Source organism: Brassica napus, chromosome C9 (genome assembly GCF_020379485.1).
Source record: "Brassica napus cultivar Da-Ae chromosome C9, Da-Ae, whole genome shotgun sequence".
Classification (NCBI taxonomy): domain Eukaryota; kingdom Viridiplantae; phylum Streptophyta; class Magnoliopsida; order Brassicales; family Brassicaceae; genus Brassica; species Brassica napus.
In genome coordinates this window covers 10,373,240-10,396,353 of record NC_063452.1, presented here as the reverse complement: position 1 = coordinate 10,396,353, position 23,114 = coordinate 10,373,240, and the positions used below count along the sequence as shown (strand labels likewise).

The window sequence follows — 23,114 nt, the reverse complement described above, 5'->3', positions numbered from 1 at the left end:
ACTCCAAATATATAGTAACTTATTTTTTTTTTGTTCATCACTCTATTTTCTACTCTAAAATAGAGTATCATTGGAGCAAACTCAATCTCTATTATAGAGTTACTCTATTTTAAAGTATAAAATAGAGTTCATCACTCTATTTTCTACTCTAAAATAGAGTATCATTGGAGCAAACTCAATCTCTATTATAGAGTTACTCTATTTTAAAGTATAAAATAGAGTAACCCATTGGAGATGATCTAAGTTTTGTATGTAGTAAATGCTGGTATTATACATATTGAATACATATTAAGAGTGATTGGTTATTTGGTTGTTGATGTGGGTGCAGTTCACATCACTATCTAAATCTACATTATGAATTATAATCAACTAGGATTTTGCCCGCACTTGCAGTTTAAATAATTTTTAATTTTTTTTGAAATAGATATAGTGTCAATTCAAAAATATAAAAAAATAATCTATTTTCATGTTTTTGAAATATTTAATAATTAATTAAATATTAAATTTTATATACGATAAAGTTTTCTTCATTTTAATAAAATATCTTTTATCACGTATAATAAACTAGAAAACATTCATATATACATAAAACTATATACATGGATTTATAGTTAGTTTTAAAATATTATGATGTAAAATATTTTTTGATAACATAATATATAATCTTTTTAAATAATGATGATTATCAAATTAATAAACCTCTTTTTTTTTATGAGTGATTATATATTAAAAAAATCTAATCTAATTATTTATTAAGAGTAACTAAAGACTTTAAACGCTCTAACTTTAAACGTGAGATAGAAAAAATTAATTCGTTAATAATAGTATAAATATTTTTGAATTCTCTGCCAAATATTTTCAGAAATTATTACAATAAGTGATTTTAATTGTCCTAAGAAATTTATCTTAAAAATAAATGATTCATTCTATCTTATCTGATATATATTAAATTAGAGTCGGTTTAATATTACTAAACCAAATATAATATAAGCATATATATAATATTTTAATATTACTAAAGTAAATATAATATGAATTTAACTACGATATTATCTTTAGAATTATTTTAATTATTCTCAAAATAATAATAAATTATCAGATAAATCAATAAAATTATTTTTTAATATTAATAATAGCATAAAATATGACTAAACTTAAAATTATGGAAAGCCAGACAAATCAGTAAATTCACTTCTCATATAATAGTATAGATAGATCACTAGAGCTTGATCTGAGCGGATTTTGGTTTTTATACCTGAAAATCAAATCCATCCATATCCGGAAAGACCTGACTCGAAACTCATACAAAATTTTATAATACCCGAATGAAGCATAATTTAAAATCCAAAAAAAATTGATACTTAAAAGAAACAATTAGTAGCCGAATATCCATGCTTAGCTGATTTTGTAAAAAAATAAACCAATTTTATTTTGTAAACGTTTTGAATTCTTGTCAAAAATGGAAAATTTCATTCAAAACTGTCGAATTACTATGGTTAACATGTAAAATAAATGTTGTAGAATTATTATGTAAAATATAATTAATAAAATAGTTAATAAGAGTGAAAAAAATAACGTAAAAGATGTAATAAAACAATTAAAAATAAGTAAGTTTTATTTTATATTTTGTAATAAATGTTATCAAATTATTTAGAAAAGACAATAAATAAAATGGTTACAATTAGTTAAAAATAAAGAATGAGAATGTATAAGAAACCATTTAAAAATAGACAAGTATTGTTTTATACTTTAATTTTAACATGCATGTTTTATTAAGAAAAATTGTTTACAACAATTAGTAAAGAAACGCGGGGACAAGTGCTTTATAGAGGTAAACTAGATGTTTGTCCGCGCAAAATCGCGGATTGGCTAGTTTTTATGCATATTGTAAAGTAAATTCAAGTACATTTTATTAGAAATCATCTATACTATTAAAACTGAAACTGCTACTACATTTAAAATCAATTTCAATTAATTAATTATAATAGTTGTTGTTTCTTTATGGTGAAAATAAAAACACAAACTGAAATATGTAGTATATATTATATAAAACAATTTTTAAACCCTACTTAATTTAGTTAATATAAAAATTTCGAGAGTTCAATTTTCAAGAAAACAAAATATCATAAAATTAATAATAGTTCTTAAAAAACAACATGTTAATATATGAATAGTACAATTACATCAAATTGTATCAAATTATAATTTTTAATATAATATTATGCTCAAATAAAAAAAATTATTATCAAACATCTATATTATAAAGTAATATATTTTACTCTATATGTAAATTACAAATCATAAAAAAAACATACATTAGATATTTTTATAAAACCAGTGGTTTATGAATTTACGTTGAATATAAGTTAAATCAACCACCCGCGCCCCTAGTCTCAATTATATTTACATACATAGTCAAGACTTAAGAGTTATATGTACTAAATCAATTATCGCCAAGCCTTATTTTTGGTACTATATTGACAAAAACAGTGTAACCAAAGCTTAAAATAATTGCTTTTAGTTATGAGAATATATGTCAGGAATTATATTAACATCTAAATATGAGAAACTATTTTTATGTTTTACATTTTAAATCAAAGATCTGCAACTGATCAATGCTACCTACAGGAACATCTATTTTCCAAGAACGAATACTTTGAAAATTTTACATATAAAAATACATTTTATCAATAAATTATATTGCATGATAGTATTTACTGTTCCTTAGTGTCAAAGGATGCATGAGAGTGATAATTTGTATTTTCATAAATCCATATAAGTAACTAAAATACCTCTATTAGTAATGATTGACTTTCATCATGTTCATCACAGAAATGACTTTTTTTTTGCTTTCTAACCACATAATAAACCAAAATTCTTGTTGAAGAAAAATTAAAAATTGAAAATTATCAAATTTAGCTGAAAGAAAAGTGTCAAAACTCACAGTCTTATTTCAAATCGATTTATGGGTCTGATGTTTTGAACGCAGTCACAACTTTTGTCCCTTAGTCTTCATCAGAATAATCCATTTGAAAAAAAAAACAGATTTGTAAATACTAAATAGTCAATCTTTTTTGTTTGTCAAAAAAGAGAATCTACCTCAAAAATCATTTATATATTATTACCTCATTCGCAGCACTTTGATTTAATCTTCGTTTTTGAAGAATTAAGCACTGCAACAGGAGGAAACTCAATTGACATCTTCAGTGTAACTCATGCAAAAAGAGAGTATCAAGTTGAGAAGAAGAGATAGTGAACTTGGATAAAGAATTGTTATAAATTTGAATCAATTTTTGACTACACTCAAAACCTAAAAATAATTGACTGACAACAAAGACGTAACTTTTTTTTGATCAACGAAGACGTAACTATATGTAAAAAAACAGAAAAGGGGGAAAAAATAAAAAATTAGTTGATTGAAATATATAGAAGGTGAACGGTTTAAAATCGTTGCATGATTTGGGAGTTACACAAATAACATGATTCACTTTGAACGTGGTAATAGTAGTTTGAGAAAATTTAGGATTAAGTTAGTTTAAGACAATTAATGATCGTACAAGAAATGTGTCTAACTGATCGATTTTTAGTTTAAGCCACATCTCATAATATGATTGGTCGCGTGACTTGTGATTTAGTATATAAGGGATACCCCCAACCAAGTTTTATGAGCTTTCCAAAAATAAGTTATAAAAAAAAAATAACATGCAGCGGTGGTTGGCCGTGGTGAATTAACCTTATAAGAAATTGGAAAACTTAACTCAACTTTGTTTTTCTTGGTATGAATTTAACATTGGTATGCATTTAATATTTTCACCCAAAAAAAAACTTTGTTTTTCTTTTATGTTAAAAGTCAGTGTGTTTTATTGAATCAATAGAGGTTTGAAAGAACTAAGTAAAAAAAGGTTAAAAACCAGTGAAATCGGTGAAATTTTTTTGGTTACCGTCGGTTTTGAAATCTAGAAAATCACAGGTCAAAACAAAGGAGATGACGATAAAATTACTAGGAAAATTACGTTTCTACGATAAAGTTTTCTTCATTTTAATAAAATATCTTTTATCACGTATAATAAACTAGAAAACATTCATATATACATAAAACTATATACATGGATTTATAGTTAGTTTTAAAATATTATGATGTAAAATATTTTTTGATAACATAATATATAATCTTTTTAAATAATGATGATTATCAAATTAATAAACCTCTTTTTTTTATGAGTGATTATATATTAAAAAAATCTAATCTAATTATTTATTAAGAGTAACTAAAGACTTTAAACGCTCTAACTTTAAACGTGAGATAAAAAAATTAATTCGTTAATAATAGTATAAATATTTTTGAATTCTCTGCCAAATATTTTCAGAAATTATTACAATAAGTGATTTTAATTTTCCTAAGAAATTTATCTTAAAAATAAATGATTCATTCTATCTTATCTGATATATATTAAATTAGAGTCGGTTTAATATTACTAAACCAAATATAATATAAGCATATATATAATATTTTAATATTACTAAAGTAAATATAATATGAATTTAACTACGATATTATCTTTAGAATTATTTTAATTATTCTCAAAATAATAATAAATTATCAGATAAATCAATAAAATTATTTTTTAATATTAATAATAGCATAAAATATGACTAAACTTAAAATTATGGAAAGCCAGACAAATCAGTAAATTCACTTCTCATATAATAGTATAGATAGATCACTAGAGCTTGATCTGAGCGGATTTTGGTTTTTATACCTGAAAATCAAATCCATCCATATCCGGAAAGACCTGACTCGAAACTCATACAAAATTTTATAATACCCGAATGAAGCATAATTTAAAATCCAAAAAAATTTGATACTTAAAAGAAACAATTAGTAGCCGAATATCCATGCTTAGCTGATTTTGTAAAAAAATAAACCAATTTTATTTTGTAAACGTTTTGAATTCTTGTCAAAAATGGAAAATTTCATTCAAAACTGTCGAATTACTATGGTTAACATGTAAAATAAATGTTGTAGAATTATTATGTAAAATATAATTAATAAAATAGTTAATAAGAGTGAAAAAAAATAACGTAAAAGATGTAATAAAACAATTAAAAATAAGTAAGTTTTATTTTATATTTTGTAATAAATGTTATCAAATTATTTAGAAAAGACAATAAATAAAATGGTTACAATTAGTTAAAAATAAAGAATGAGAATGTATAAGAAACCATTTAAAAATAGACAAGTATTGTTTTATACTTTAATTTTAACATGCATGTTTTATTAAGAAAAATTGTTTACAACAATTAGTAAAGAAACGCGGGGACAAGTGCTTTATAGAGGTAAACTAGATGTTTGTCCGCGCAAAATCGCGGATTGGCTAGTTTTTATGCATATTGTAAAGTAAATTCAAGTACATTTTATTAGAAATCATCTATACTATTAAAACTGAAACTGCTACTACATTTAAAATCAATTTCAATTAATTAATTATAATAGTTGTTGTTTCTTTATGGTGAAAATAAAAACACAAACTGAAATATGTAGTATATATTATATAAAACAATTTTTAAACCCTACTTAATTTAGTTAATATAAAAATTTCGAGAGTTCAATTTTCAAGAAAACAAAATATCATAAAATTAATAATAGTTCTTAAAAAACAACATGTTAATATATGAATAGTACAATTACATCAAATTGTATCAAATTATAATTTTTAATATAATATTATGCTCAAATAAAAAAATTATTATCAAACATCTATATTATAAAGTAATATATTTTACCCTATATGTAAATTACAAATCATAAAAAAAACATACATTAGATATTTTTATAAAACCAGTGGTTTATGAATTTACGTTGAATATAAGTTAAATCAACCACCCGCGCCCCTAGTCTCAATTATATTTACATACATAGTCAAGACTTAAGAGTTATATGTACTAAATCAATTATCGCCAAGCCTTATTTTTGGTACTATATTGACAAAAACAGTGTAACCAAAGCTTAAAATAATTGCTTTTAGTTATGAGAATATATGTCAGGAATTATATTAACATCTAAATATGAGAAACTATTTTTATGTTTTACATTTTAAATCAAAGATCTGCAACTGATCAATGCTACCTACAGGAACATCTATTTTCCAAGAACGAATACTTTGAAAATTTTACATATAAAAATACATTTTATCAATAAATTATATTGCATGATAGTATTTACTGTTCCTTAGTGTCAAAGGATGCATGAGAGTGATAATTTGTATTTTCATAAATCCATATAAGTAACTAAAATACCTCTATTAGTAATGATTGACTTTCATCATGTTCATCACAGAAATGACTTTTTTTTTGCTTTCTAACCACATAATAAACCAAAATTCTTGTTGAAGAAAAATTAAAAATTGAAAATTATCAAATTTAGCTGAAAGAAAAGTGTCAAAACTCACAGTCTTATTTCAAATCGATTTATGGGTCTGATGTTTTGAACGCAGTCACAACTTTTGTCCCTTAGTCTTCATCAGAATAATCCATTTGAAAAAAAAAAACAGATTTGTAAATACTAAATAGTCAATCTTTTTTGTTTGTCAAAAAAGAGAATCTACCTCAAAAATCATTTATATATTATTACCTCATTCGCAGCACTTTGATTTAATCTTCGTTTTTGAAGAATTAAGCACTGCAACAGGAGGAAACTCAATTGACATCTTCAGTGTAACTCATGCAAAAAGAGAGTATCAAGTTGAGAAGAAGAGATAGTGAACTTGGATAAAGAATTGTTATAAATTTGAATCAATTTTTGACTACACTCAAAACCTAAAAATAATTGACTGACAACAAAGACGTAACTTTTTTTTGATCAACGAAGACGTAACTATATGTAAAAAAACAGAAAAGGGGGAAAAAATAAAAAATTAGTTGATTGAAATATATAGAAGGTGAACGGTTTAAAATCGTTGCATGATTTGGGAGTTACACAAATAACATGATTCACTTTGAACGTGGTAATAGTAGTTTGAGAAAATTTAGGATTAAGTTAGTTTAAGACAATTAATGATCGTACAAGAAATGTGTCTAACTGATCGATTTTTAGTTTAAGCCACATCTCATAATATGATTGGTCGCGTGACTTGTGATTTAGTATATAAGGGATACCCCCAACCAAGTTTTATGAGCTTTCCAAAAATAAGTTATAAAAAAAAATAACATGCAGCGGTGGTTGGCCGTGGTGAATTAACCTTATAAGAAATTGGAAAACTTAACTCAACTTTGTTTTTCTTGGTATGAATTTAACATTGGTATGCATTTAATATTTTCACCCAAAAAAAAACTTTGTTTTTCTTTTATGTTAAAAGTCAGTGTGTTTTATTGAATCAATAGAGGTTTGAAAGAACTAAGTAAAAAAAGGTTAAAAACCAGTGAAATCGGTGAAATTTTTTTGGTTACCGTCGGTTTTGAAATCTAGAAAATCACAGGTCAAAACAAAGGAGATGACGATAAAATTACTAGGAAAATTACGTTTCTACGATAAAGTTTTCTTCATTTTAATAAAATATCTTTTATCACGTATAATAAACTAGAAAACATTCATATATACATAAAACTATATACATGGATTTATAGTTAGTTTTAAAATATTATGATGTAAAATATTTTTTGATAACATAATATATAATCTTTTTAAATAATGATGATTATCAAATTAATAAACCTCTTTTTTTTTATGAGTGATTATATATTAAAAAAATCTAATCTAATTATTTATTAAGAGTAACTAAAGACTTTAAACGCTCTAACTTTAAACGTGAGATAGAAAAAATTAATTCGTTAATAATAGTATAAATATTTTTGAATTCTCTGCCAAATATTTTCAGAAATTATTACAATAAGTGATTTTAATTTTCCTAAGAAATTTATCTTAAAAATAAATGATTCATTCTATCTTATCTGATATATATTAAATTAGAGTCGGTTTAATATTACTAAACCAAATATAATATAAGCATATATATAATATTTTAATATTACTAAAGTAAATATAATATGAATTTAACTACGATATTATCTTTAGAATTATTTTAATTATTCTCAAAATAATAATAAATTATCAGATAAATCAATAAAATTATTTTTTAATATTAATAATAGCATAAAATATGACTAAACTTAAAATTATGGAAAGCCAGACAAATCAGTAAATTCACTTCTCATATAATAGTATAGATAGATCACTAGAGCTTGATCTGAGCGGATTTTGGTTTTTATACCTGAAAATCAAATCCATCCATATCCGGAAAGACCTGACTCGAAACTCATACAAAATTTTATAATACCCGAATGAAGCATAATTTAAAATCCAAAAAATTTGATACTTAAAAGAAACAATTAGTAGCCGAATATCCATGCTTAGCTGATTTTGTAAAAAAATAAACCAATTTTATTTTGTAAACGTTTTGAATTCTTGTCAAAAATGGAAAATTTCATTCAAAACTGTCGAATTACTATGGTTAACATGTAAAATAAATGTTGTAGAATTATTATGTAAAATATAATTAATAAAATAGTTAATAAGAGTGAAAAAAAATAACGTAAAAGATGTAATAAAACAATTAAAAATAAGTAAGTTTTATTTTATATTTTGTAATAAATGTTATCAAATTATTTAGAAAAGACAATAAATAAAATGGTTACAATTAGTTAAAAATAAAGAATGAGAATGTATAAGAAACCATTTAAAAATAGACAAGTATTGTTTTATACTTTAATTTTAACATGCATGTTTTATTAAGAAAAATTGTTTACAACAATTAGTAAAGAAACGCGGGGACAAGTGCTTTATAGAGGTAAACTAGATGTTTGTCCGCGCAAAATCGCGGATTGGCTAGTTTTTATGCATATTGTAAAGTAAATTCAAGTACATTTTATTAGAAATCATCTATACTATTAAAACTGAAACTGCTACTACATTTAAAATCAATTTCAATTAATTAATTATAATAGTTGTTGTTTCTTTATGGTGAAAATAAAAACACAAACTGAAATATGTAGTATATATTATATAAAACAATTTTTAAACCCTACTTAATTTAGTTAATATAAAAATTTCGAGAGTTCAATTTTCAAGAAAACAAAATATCATAAAATTAATAATAGTTCTTAAAAAACAACATGTTAATATATGAATAGTACAATTACATCAAATTGTATCAAATTATAATTTTTAATATAATATTATGCTCAAATAAAAAAAATTATTATCAAACATCTATATTATAAAGTAATATATTTTACCCTATATGTAAATTACAAATCATAAAAAAACATACATTAGATATTTTTATAAAACCAGTGGTTTATGAATTTACGTTGAATATAAGTTAAATCAACCACCCGCGCCCCTAGTCTCAATTATATTTACATACATAGTCAAGACTTAAGAGTTATATGTACTAAATCAATTATCGCCAAGCCTTATTTTTGGTACTATATTGACAAAAACAGTGTAACCAAAGCTTAAAATAATTGCTTTTAGTTATGAGAATATATGTCAGGAATTATATTAACATCTAAATATGAGAAACTATTTTTATGTTTTACATTTTAAATCAAAGATCTGCAACTGATCAATGCTACCTACAGGAACATCTATTTTCCAAGAACGAATACTTTGAAAATTTTACATATAAAAATACATTTTATCAATAAATTAGATTGCATGATAGTATTTACTGTTCCTTAGTGTCAAAGGATGCATGAGAGTGATAATTTGTATTTTCATAAATCCATATAAGTAACTAAAATACCTCTATTAGTAATGATTGACTTTCATCATGTTCATCACAGAAATGACTTTTTTTTTGCTTTCTAACCACATAATAAACCAAAATTCTTGTTGAAGAAAAATTAAAAATTGAAAATTATCAAATTTAGCTGAAAGAAAAGTGTCAAAACTCACAGTCTTATTTCAAATCGATTTATGGGTCTGATGTTTTGAACGCAGTCACAACTTTTGTCCCTTAGTCTTCATCAGAATAATCCATTTGAAAAAAAAAACAGATTTGTAAATACTAAATAGTCAATCTTTTTTGTTTGTCAAAAAAGAGAATCTACCTCAAAAATCATTTATATATTATTACCTCATTCGCAGCACTTTGATTTAATCTTCGTTTTTGAAGAATTAAGCACTGCAACAGGAGGAAACTCAATTGACATCTTCAGTGTAACTCATGCAAAAAGAGAGTATCAAGTTGAGAAGAAGAGATAGTGAACTTGGATAAAGAATTGTTATAAATTTGAATCAATTTTTGACTACACTCAAAACCTAAAAATAATTGACTGACAACAAAGACGTAACTTTTTTTTGATCAACGAAGACGTAACTATATGTAAAAAAACAGAAAAGGGGGAAAAATAAAAAATTAGTTGATTGAAATATATAGAAGGTGAACGGTTTAAAATCGTTGCATGATTTGGGAGTTACACAAATAACATGATTCACTTTGAACGTGGTAATAGTAGTTTGAGAAAATTTAGGATTAAGTTAGTTTAAGACAATTAATGATCGTACAAGAAATGTGTCTAACTGATCGATTTTTAGTTTAAGCCACATCTCATAATATGATTGGTCGCGTGACTTGTGATTTAGTATATAAGGGATACCCCCAACCAAGTTTTATGAGCTTTCCAAAAATAAGTTATAAAAAAAAAATAACATGCAGCGGTGGTTGGCCGTGGTGAATTAACCTTATAAGAAATTGGAAAACTTAACTCAACTTTGTTTTTCTTGGTATGAATTTAACATTGGTATGCATTTAATATTTTCACCCAAAAAAAAACTTTGTTTTTCTTTTATGTTAAAAGTCAGTGTGTTTTATTGAATCAATAGAGGTTTGAAAGAACTAAGTAAAAAAAGGTTAAAAACCAGTGAAATCGGTGAAATTTTTTTGGTTACCGTCGGTTTTGAAATCTAGAAAATCACAGGTCAAAACAAAGGAGATGACGATAAAATTACTAGGAAAATTACGTTTCTACCTTCCTCAAAGAAATAAATATGAAACACACAAAATTAGGAGGTGTCGACGCATTGTAAGAGCATCCGCAACGGTGAGACTCATTGGAGTCCTTAACGACAAGGGCATTTCAGATTAATCCTGGATATTTTGGATTTAAAAAAAAAAAAAAGAAATGGCCATTCACGAACCGCCACGTAGTCGTGGGGACCCGAAAATAGTGCAAGGATTCACTAAGAAAGAATCCTTATTTATGAATTTTAAGGATTGAATCCTTATCTTTTGGTGGGACCCACTGATTATTTAATTATTTTTTTATTAAAGATTTCCACCTAAGGATTCCTATTGCGGATGCTCTAACACGTATACCAACTAAGGAAGCGAGATTATTTGGTACATCGGTGAAAATGTTGTATTTATCTATATATCCGTAAAAAAATAAAAACTACGCCCTAAATAATCATTAATTAATCTCCGACTAAAGCTTGACCCACACGTCTGTGCAGCTGTTAGTTTTTATAAATTTATAAATTATTTAATTATATTTTTAAATATATAAGTTATTTAAATATTTTTAGATTTCTAAAAATTTATGCAGATATGATTTAGAAGAATCCAATTCGAACCACGCCAAAAAATTATAATATCCGAACATAGTTTAATTTTAAAATTCAAAACCTGATACCCGTAAAAACTGATCTATATCTGAACATATACATGAATGCCATGTCTAACTGATTATGTAATCACATAAAAACAATTTTGTTAACTGGTTTGAATGATTTTCACTTATAGAGAATTTTTATTTAAATGACACATGAAATTATTATAGTCCATGTTTGAAATTGCGCTAGGCGCAACGCGTGCGGTTGGCTTGGACCTAGCGAGTTAATAGAAAAGCGGACGAAACTCAGAAAGTAATCGGAGATTAGTTTTTAGAGTTTTTTAAATAAATTATATATTATAATTGTGTAAATATATTATAGCCTATTTAAATTAGTTGGAATAGTTCTCATTTAAGCATTTACCAAAGAATTCACGTGGTTGACAAAAAAAAACTAAAGAAGTCACGTGTTTAAGACCACTGCATCCTTTTATATATGATTTATTTTATTTATTTATTGTTAATAGGGCAAAAGTGTAATTATCTTGTCATTTTCTTCACCTAATTTACAATCTCTGTAACTTTTATCCATGGCTATATTCGTTTTGCCTTGTTTCAACCGTTTGTAGATCATTTTCAATTAGATTTAACAAAAAGTTGATAAATCAAGCATCAGACATTCGATTTTAGGCAAAAATCAAGATAATTCGAATTTTTTTTAGCGTTGCCGATTTTTTACCCGAGTAGACCATAATTGCCACGGGTTCCGTCCGCCGAACGCAAATCCGGCGAGTAAACGGTCTCGGCGGCCGCGTTTTAGAACCTGGATTATAGTTAACACGTAAAATAAATGACATCTAATTATTATGTTTAATACAATTAATGAAATAGTTTGGAAGAGTAAAAATGAATGTAAAAGATGTAATAAAACATTTAAATGAAAATAATAAATGAACTCGTTAGAATTAGTTAAAAAGAATGAAAATTTGTAAAAATACACTTTGAAATAGATAAATATTATTTTGTATTTCAATTTTAATAGGAATATATTTCTTATTAACTCGTTAGATATGGACGGGTGCATGACTCACGCTTAACGTATTTTCGAACATAGGATAAAATTATCAGAAAACATAAAACAAAAATTAAAAATCATATTTTCGTAGTTTTCTAATGGTATATTTATAATTTAGGGTTTATCAGACTTTAAATAGCAATATCTTTTAAAGAGACATCATCAGAAGTCTATTATATCATCTATTTTTTAGATCTGAAATACTTGTACAATTAGAAAACTTGAAAATAGCTTTAGATATGAAAAATTCAAAATAAAATTTATAAGATAAATTAGTGGCAAAATAAATACATACAGATTGACTTTATAGCTTTATTTGAATATAAGTAGAAAAATACAAATTTAAAAATTATAAATCAGAATTTTATATTTTAGGTAGAAGAAGTGAAAAACATGTAAGAAAATACCTATAAAATAAGATAAAATTATGGAAAAATATAAGATAAAATTTTTAAAATCATATTTCAAGGCTTCAAAATCGGATACATACCAAAAACGCATAATCGGACAACGGAAGACTTAGTCAAGACAACTCATGTTTTCATAGAAACGTAATCTTTGTCAGTTGTTTTATTCTGTCTGGAATTCTAAATCACTTCAACCTTAAATAGTATAATAATTTTTTAATGTTAAAAAATGGCCACAAGAAAAAATTTCGCTTTCATAAATCTTATCACGTATCCAACAATTAATGGCCAAGTCGGTAGACAAATGATCTTGGATTTTTCTTTTAATTACTCATTCCGTTTCATATTAAGTGTCGTTTTATAAAAAAATTTCGGTACAAAATAAGTGTTGTTTTCGATTTTCAATGCAAAATTTATTAATTTTATTGGTTGAAATATAGTTAGGTGTACAGATAATAGTATTTTTTTATAGGAAATGTATAAAATTAATTGTTTTCTTAATCCGTGTGTCGAAACCTAAAAGGAAATTTATAATGTAATAGAGGGAGTATTAAATTAGTTTTGCCACGTGAAGAGTTCTTTAATCAACACAGAACTTTCTGGAATTACTCTATTCAACACCTAATCAAATTAAACTTTTATTTTAGTAATAGTCGTTCACCTAATAGTTTTCAAATGCGGGCGTTTTGACCAAAGCATCAGCCATCCCACAGCAAATTGTTTTTGTTATATGAGTTTCTGCAACCAAAGGCGAGCTTATTATCTCTGTTACATGTAATTTTGCTACAGCATGTCCATCAGTCAGTGCATACATATTCGTTGAAGGATTTTTTTGTAGATTAGTTTTTTATTGAATTAATATGGGGACAATCTCATCTAATAAAAAAGAAGACACGACAAGATCTATAAACGATTGGACATGGGGGAATTAGACCCACCCCCACCCCACATTTAAAAGACCCATTCGGTCTCTGACGGAAAAAGACATGCCCGGGATCCTTTTTTTTTTGTAAAGACATGCCCGGGATCTAAATATAAAAATCTATTAGAGTGGATCTCATGCTTGAGTAACTTTTTTCTTCCAATTATTTCATGTAAATTAAAATGTATATGTAAAACTACGTTTAAATTTTGATGTTTTATATAACATAACTTACTTTTTGTCTTGTTGTCTCAACCCTAAAATCAAAGGAATCTCTTTGGGCTGCAATAGCTCAGCTCAGCCAGCATGGTCTCGCTGTCCATAAGGGTGAAAACCTCTTCGCGGGTGCGCTGGAATATCTGAAATCCAATTCTTGCTTCAAACCACCCGAACAAGTAGTCTTTCGTAAGCTACCATTAGCAGATATTTTGCTGCCATGATATTCTGTCACCCATAGGATGGAGAGTATATCCTTCGATTCTTTAAAGGGTTTCATTGTCTGTAGTATCATCTTCGCAATACCTTAGCAATGAGAGAAGACGAGTGCTCTTCAAAAACCTCAACTCTTTGGATAGCAGAGTAAGATTAAAATCATGGAGATCCTGGAACCTCAAGCCTCACATTTTCTTAGGAATATACATTCTATCACACAGAATCCAATGATATCTCTGCTATTCTGTTTGGAGCCCCACCAAAAATTAGATAAAGCACTTCTTAATTTTTCAGTGATACCTAGAGGGAAACATATGTCTCTTTTCATCTTTGGAAAGAAGACAAGCGGACCACGTGGAAATTCAATGACTTTATCTATCGTGTAAAGGGAAAATTTTCTTTTAACTTAATTTGTTCCGAAAGTAAAAATACATTCACATTCCTTCTTCATTGGATATCCCAATTGAGTTATCTATTGCTCGTTGGGTTCAGTCATCAACTTTACGACCGAAAAAACAATGATTTCAAGGGATTTAAATTAGGCGGACAAGAGGCATATAGTACAGTAATTTTTAGTATTTATGATTTGCTTAGTATTTCCTGTTATCTGTTTTTTTATTTGTTTCGCTTAAGAAAAATACGAATATTCGATTTTTCAAAAAATTACAGATATTTGCTAATACTTACGAATATTTATATTTACGAATATCAACGTTCACTTTATTCAATACAAATAAATATTTTTTTAAAAATATATAAAAATTGGTTTTCAAAAAATATATTCTATTATATTCCATAATTTTTTTAAATTAATAATTTTTTTTATAAAACATAACATATAAGAAAATTGTAGTTTTTATAAAGATTTTATATTTCTTTCTTAATTTAATACTTTTATAAGTAATTTTATAAATGGAACTATTAAAATTATATGTTAAAATAATAATTATATAAAATTATACATTTACAATTCTCTATTTAATTATAGATATACTTCTATTTGTATACAACCGAGCGGAGTGGATATCCGTCCCTGAAATCTTTAGTATTTGTAATTTGGTTTGTTATTAACAGATATTGATTTTAATATTTGCTTTGCTCCGAAAACTTACGGATATTCAGGATTTTTGAGTCGAATTGAAATGAATAACAAATCAAATAAAATTTAACGGATAAAATGCCCAACCATAATATAAATGTTGTCCCGATGCAAGAGAAGAAGAATCTTAAGACGCCAGAAAATAAAATGTGAATCTAAATAGCAAATACCAATGACTTTCTTCATCGTTGTGCACATCAAAACTAAACACACCAACATCCTCAATATCACAAGCATGCATGAAATGAAAGTACATTTTTATATGTCCATTCAGTTGATCCTGCCGATCTTGAAAAAAAACACTAAGTGCTATAAACTAGATTAGATATTACATTTTTTAATTCGAGTTTAAAACGTCTTCCGACTAACGCAAAACGGTACCTAAATCGTCTGTCCTTTGTCTTAGTTAAAAAAACAAATAATTTGATCTTTGAATTCAAGACTTTAACCACACAAGGTGGTCTAGTGGTAGTCTGACTACGAAGAAACCTGGTTTCGAATCAACCCGACAATACTGTGGCAACACAGATATAAAATTGTGTGTTTATGTCTCAATTGAATACTAATAGTGAAAATTCATCCATTGACCGCACCATCCATTTGGAGATTAATCTGAGTTTCTCTATTGGTCTGGGATACTCCCAATTTTTTGTCCTTGTCTAAATATCCCCAAATTAAAAAAAAAAAAAAATTCAAAACTTTTGGTTGCAGTATCACTAAATATTCTTTAAAACAAAATAAATGTGAGGAAGGCTCGCACTAACTATATCATCAATTTTTTTAAAAATATTATTGTTATATTACCATTTTGTAAATATGATTGTCTGGTATTTATATTCTAAAATTCTATTTTTATGTGTTTAAAATATCATTTTAAATATAAATTTCTAATACTCATTTTTGAAATTTCATAAATAATTATATTTATAAAAATTATTAAATTGTATATAATTATACAAGCAAAAATCATCATAACTTGTTGCATGTTTGTAAGGTTTTATAAGAAAGCAATGAATATTAAAAAATTATAATCATTTAAAACCAAATAAAATGGACTATTTTATAAATCAATTTATAAGTGGCATTTTTGAAAAACTATCTTAATATATTGTTGGAAACAATATTTCCAACAATATTGTAACAGTAATACTTCTCAATATTTTTTTCATTTATTATTAAACTTATATATTTTATAAATTAAAATATTAATTTACTAGTTAGTGTATATAAATGATCCCATTTTCCAGCAAATATATTACTACTAGGGATCGTTACCCGCGCCTTGGCGCGGAGTTTTTGCATTTTAATCTATTTTTGTCTCTTGCTTACTAATCTATCATTCAGTTTTTCAATGCATTTTATCTTCATCATCTCCTCTTGTCTTGTTTACATTTGTTTTCACGTTATGTCGTTTGATTTGTCTTACTTTTCGCTTGTGTAATAACTTAACCCTGCTCATTATTCTTTCATTCTTTATTGATTGATATTTTTATCTCGCTTAACTCTGTGTTGCCACTAATTTGCTTGAATCATTTTTCATCATCTGCTTCGTATTCTTTTCATATTCATTAACTATTGTCTCCAATCTCTTTAAATCCTAAAAATCCTACATGTTCTTTTGTTTATTAAATCACATATTAAATATTGTTGAAGCTGTTTATTTATTCTAATAAATTCTTACGATTATAACTAAGATGATATGGATAAAAGACTGATTATAATTTAGTTGAAATTAAAGTCTAAAGTAGAAGTTAATAAACTTGCAATTCTTCTTTTTGTCATCCAAGATAGCTTTAGTCAAATAAATTATATTGATTTAGAAAACCCATAAACTATTTAAATCCAAACAACCAAAAAACAGGCGCATTTGTTATTGACGATGCGACGGGTTTCCTTTACTATAAACATAATTGCTTGTCACAACTGTTAATAAACTCAAATGTGTTTACAAAAGCTACCCATATAAGAGTTTCATACTCATTTCTCTTTCTCTAGTCATCTCCTATGTTATTAGCTATCATAATACAATCATCAAACAAAGGACATATCTCTTGGTTCCATATAGAATATGCAAAATGACTGTTTTCTGCAGACTCCATGATCACTGAGTATTATAAATATCAAACTCTGTCTATGGTCTATTTATATGTTGAGGAAATGCTTCGAAATGTAGCTTACAAATAATGATTTCCAGGTCAACACATTGCATGTTAACCTCCACAATCGGATCAGCGGATCTGCAGATACCGCTGCATGTCGAGTCAAACGCAGCTGCACATATGTTCCTAGCTTGTGCCTTTCATTCACAATCTTCAATTCTCCCAAGAACCAGAATCAATGTTAAATGAGGTAAAAGTTTTAGAGTCACAAAAGACTTTGTATAGCCAAGCCCAATAAACCAAGCACCCAACGTAACATCCTCACTTGCCTATTTGTGCAGAAAATGACTTGATCATTATATAGTAGCACCGAGAAGTTAGATGGAGAATGAGGTATGAATGCAAAGTAAACAAAACAGTTAAAATCTTACTGATTATGGGAAATATAAGAAATCAATTCTCTTGAAATGGCGTATAACTGTCCAATAGCGTGACAGAAGTACTTGTTCATGTTCTCACCAAACTTTCAATTCTAAATGTATATATAAATCTATTAGAGTTATTGCCAGCGCTCTGTTGCGATATTTGTTAGCTAAAATAATTCATCCAACATAATAGAAAAAAAAAACCAACGAAATTGTAAGGCTAACCATCAGCTGAGATGCTTTTGCTGTCCTGACACATTGCAAGTTTAGTGATTTCACTGTCAAAAGCAACAAACTAAGCAGTCATATACATCCGAGACATTTATTTACTAACGGTTCCTAGCACAGAAAAAGTATATTATTATGTTACAGATGATAAGTTTGATGCATAAATACTGTTTCGAATTTTTTTCAACTGAACATTTGTGCCTACTGAATTACCTTACAACACCCACTGCATTGTGATTTTGGCATGTTAAAGCTGAGAATCAACATTGGAGCTTGCGTTAACATTTGGAACATGAAATTTAGCATCATCAATTTCCAGTGTTAATTCCATTGACAATAGCTGTGCAAAAGAACTCTGCTAGTAAGGTAATCGTAATTAGTAATTCTTTACATCTTAGTGTCGTACAACTTCAAAATGATAGACACTTACAATCGACGGCTCTCAAAGATGGACCGCAAACTATCTAATGATATGCTTACCTCGTCATATAAGTAACCCATGTCACTTCCCTCCCACGGGTAACGTTGCTGGTGCAGATCAATTCCCTCCACCTCTTCCTCATCATTAGGATGCTCTGCAATATATCCTCTGTAAGGTTCAAATTTATGTCGCTAGAATTATCAGAGAAAGAAATATAAAGTACCCTCCAAATCTTCAGGAGCATCGACATTTTCTTTATTCAATGATTTTCATTCAACCTAACAACCATCAAAATAAAAAAGAATGTGAGGCACATAATCTTCAAAATCCAAGTTTAATGAATGGAAAAAAAAACTCAGGAAGACAGAAAATGTCAAACACTCACTGGCTTCTTCTTCTTTTACTTCTTGGCTCCCGTGAATGAACTGTCAAAGCCATCATTATTTGCAGGAAAAAAGATTAAACAAAGCAACTGATGAAAATAAACAAATATGTTTCACAGCACATAAACTCTTCTTGAACAATCAGGCAACAGATAGTATGTCTCCCGTGTGACTCAGCTGAGTCCTCGATGGCATCCTGAACGACAAATGTCTTCTTCTTCTTCTTGGTTAGATCAAAGGGTGCAAGCTAAGGATGACCAAAGAAATTAAAACCACACAATCATGATTTATCAGACAAAATAAAAGAACCGATGATGAATTTATTAAAGATGGGGAGATGTAGAGACTAAAGAAGAAAAACTGATTCATGAAACTCAAAGAGTCAATCTGTGTTTCTTAGATGAGTCATGAACCGATGATTAAAAATTGAAAGCCCTAAACTTCCATTGAAGAGAACGCTTACATACCAAAGAGGTTTATTGAGCTTTTTTTTAACGAATTCCATTTCAAAACGTGAGTTATAAAGTATTTATTAAATCATTAGATAAAATAAATAAGTGTGGGTCCCACAGAGAAAACCGAAGAAGCAAAGATTTCCGACATTCATAAATATATATTTGTTTCAGCCATCAATGTACAAAGAATCCTTTAACTCAGTGGTATAAATGTTGTTGTTTAGATTTCAATAACCCGGGATCGAGTCACAGACTTGACATTTTTTCATATTTTTTAAAAGTGGGATCCAAATATCGCTGACGTGTCGCATCAGGAGTGATGCAACCGCCCTATTATAATGTAGATTATAACTAATATTATTTGGACCCCTATTTTTTTGGTAAAATTTGGACCCCTATTTTTTTAACCGCTTCATGTGGAGTGGAGCAACACCGAACAGATCATCAGAACTCAGGAGTGGAGGTACACATCAAGACTAAGTCCATATATTCCGGAGCAACGTCAAAGGCTTTGGTTGCGAATACCGCTATCCACTCTCCATTAAAATCGACTATTTTTGTGAGATCATCATAAGAAATCAGAAGGTAGGCTAAGACTTAACAATAAGCATGAAACATAGACTTAATAATTAAGAACATAACAAAACGAAAAATATGTTTCAAGTAATTTCATTGGATGAAGAGTAATTTGTCTTAAAAAGGAATTGGCATTGAAGTTAACAAATTATTAAGGAAACTAACGACGGCAGGTATTCTTATTGAGTTATTCTTGGGTTATTTCGTAGTCTCTCTCTTTCTAAATAAGTTTCACTATGACATTTTGCATACAGATTAAGAAAGTTGTTGAAATATATGTAAGTTGTTATTGATTACACTTTTCTGACCAATAGTATTTGAGATAAATACAATTATTTATAAAATTAATGCAATTTGCAATTAATTTTCAGATGAAAGTAAGTATTATAATTTGTATTGGAATTGTAAAGTGACACTTTTTGTGTAACAAAAAAAATGGTAGAATGACACTTATTATGAAACAGATGGAGTATTACGTATCTTTAAAAAAAAAATATTGTCAAGTTATATTATATTTTAAAATAAAAAAGTAAAAAAAAAAAATAGTAGTAATTACAAAAAAAAAAGATTCTTTTAAATTTTTTTTCTTAATGTCGTCAGCAAAACACTAAACCCTAAATCATAATCCGTAAACCCTAAACCCTTGGATAAACCTTAAACCCTTGGGTAAAACCTAAATCTTTGGATAAACCCTAAACTCTAAATAAAAAAACTTAATGCTAAAACGCTCAAGGGTTTAGAGTTTAATGATTATGATTTAGGTTTAGTGTTTAATTTTTTTTATTTAGAGTTTATTATTTTTCCAAGAGTTTAGGTTTATCCAAGAGCTTAGAGTTTAAGATTTAGGGTTTAGTGTTTTGCTGAAGATGTTAAAAATATTTTTAATTTTTTTTGTAACTACTATTTTTTTATTCTTTTTTTTAAACATAATATAACTTGACAATATTTTATTTCCTTTTTAAAAAATATTAAATTTGAAATAACGAAATCTTATTGGTTGGTGAATGTAGAGGTTTGGCATGGAAGGTGGTGAACCCAAAAATATCTCATTCTTATTATGCTGCATCAAAGAAAATATACAAACCATATAACTCTAGAGTTTCAAACCAGAACCTTGCAATTTTTCTTGGATGATCATTTCTATCTTATTCTCCATTTCGGGCGTAAGATAATTCTTAGAGCCACCGACTTCCCCTTTACGGAAAAAAAAACTTGTGAACCATGTTGTTTATTTTCCCGGTTTTGTTAACCTCTAAACCACTCAGATTAGGAAGAGAGCAAAGGTCCAAGACCTCGTCCACAAATCCATTCTCTTCTTCTTGCCTAGTAAAAGGACAGCCCAAGAAATCCGCAAGTTTATTGATCTGATCACGAGGCTCCGTTTTCATTTCCCCATACCTCATGAAAAGGGCATGTCTGCGATCTTCCAAGCTTCTTCTCCAGTAGCCCAAGAGATGGTCCCAAAAAGGTCCATAAAATATAGCTCCATTGCAGAACCCTTCGAACATATATAGACACGAGAATGCTTCTGGTTGGTTCTATTTTATGAACGGCGCACGTGAAAAACCACCACGAGATCAACGTATCCTTCACGTTCCTACACACGTACACAATCTTGCAAGGAGAGGGATTGAGGTTTTCCTGCATCGCGTGCAGTGGCATGTGAGTGGAGAACAACCTCGGAGATACTGAGAACTTGGCTAGGTTAGGACTTGAGCTTTCGAGGAACACATCAACCTCCAAGAACGGTACAATGCCGTGAGGATTATCACACAGCAGTGGATGTTCATCGTGTGAAGAAGAAGAAGAAGAATGGTTCTGTGCTCTCTCAAGGAGGGTAACTGTGAGGGCCTTGAGCCAAGTAGTGCCTGATTTGGGGTAAGAAGTAAGGATAATATCCGTGTCGTGCGGTTTAAAACCTCTCTGGAAATTAAGAATGCCTTGGAGTGGGTTGTAATAATACCAACATCCCATATATACTCCGCCTGTATATGGGAAAGATAATGGTTTTGATGTGGTTAGAGATTTTTCTGGTTACACAATAACTAGAGGCCTCTAGGAAGGACAATAAAACCAACACAAAAGGTTCAAGATATGGGGTGGACAAGGGTTACTGAAAGAGATAAAAAAAGTCATCATGGTAGAGGGAACCAAAATCACTATTTAATATCTTTAATTATCTTGCTTTCTAAAATTCAAATGTGAATCTTTATCTAGGGTCTCTCTATACCTTTTGATTTGTGTCAAACTTTATCAAACTTATGAATGAAAACTCATACGCGTAGTTTCTTGCACTTTGATATGAAAGCTTTTTTCACAAAAAAAGCATCTTTGATATTTACAAATCTTCTGCCCTTTGAAATCTGTGTGTGAAGGAAGCGAAGAGATCAACTTCTTGGTTTCTTCACTTATCTTGCTGGTAATAAAAACGAAATCTAATTTAATTTTCTGGTAACAAAGACATATTTATTGAATGGTTAAGCAAACATGTTTAACAAATAGAATATCGATATCTTTTTAAAAAGTAAATATGGATGGATTACTTGGTGTATATTAGTCAAAATGACTCGAACAATTGATTACTTTTACGTGTCCACTACAGCTAATAAATACATTTTATATGATTTAATTATACTACAAGAAAACATATTTTTTACTAGAGTAGTATTCGTTGTAAATTCGTCGTAAACGGTGTGTTACGACGAATTAACGTCGAAAGACGATTCGTTGTTAAACGTCCGTCGTAACGGAGATTTCGTCGTAAACGACTCGTTACGTTTACGACGAAATATATTCCTCGTAAAGCGCAGGGAAATGATTTGTCGTAAACGACACGTAAGCTTTCGTCGTAAAGCCTACGTAATTAAAACGATGTAAAGCACACGTAAATACATTCGTTGTAAATCACTCGTAAACATTTCGATGTAAAACCCTCGTAAATGTTTTGATGTTAATCACTCGTAAACATTCGATGTTAAC

At 27.9% G+C, this 23,114-nt stretch overlaps 1 pseudogene; it reads right to left on the bottom strand.

Moving 5' to 3' along the window:
- Positions 1-21,228: 21,228 nt before the first annotated feature.
- Positions 21,229-22,109, bottom strand: LOC106447957 (annotated as a pseudogene).
- Positions 22,110-23,114: the final 1,005 nt, after the last annotated feature.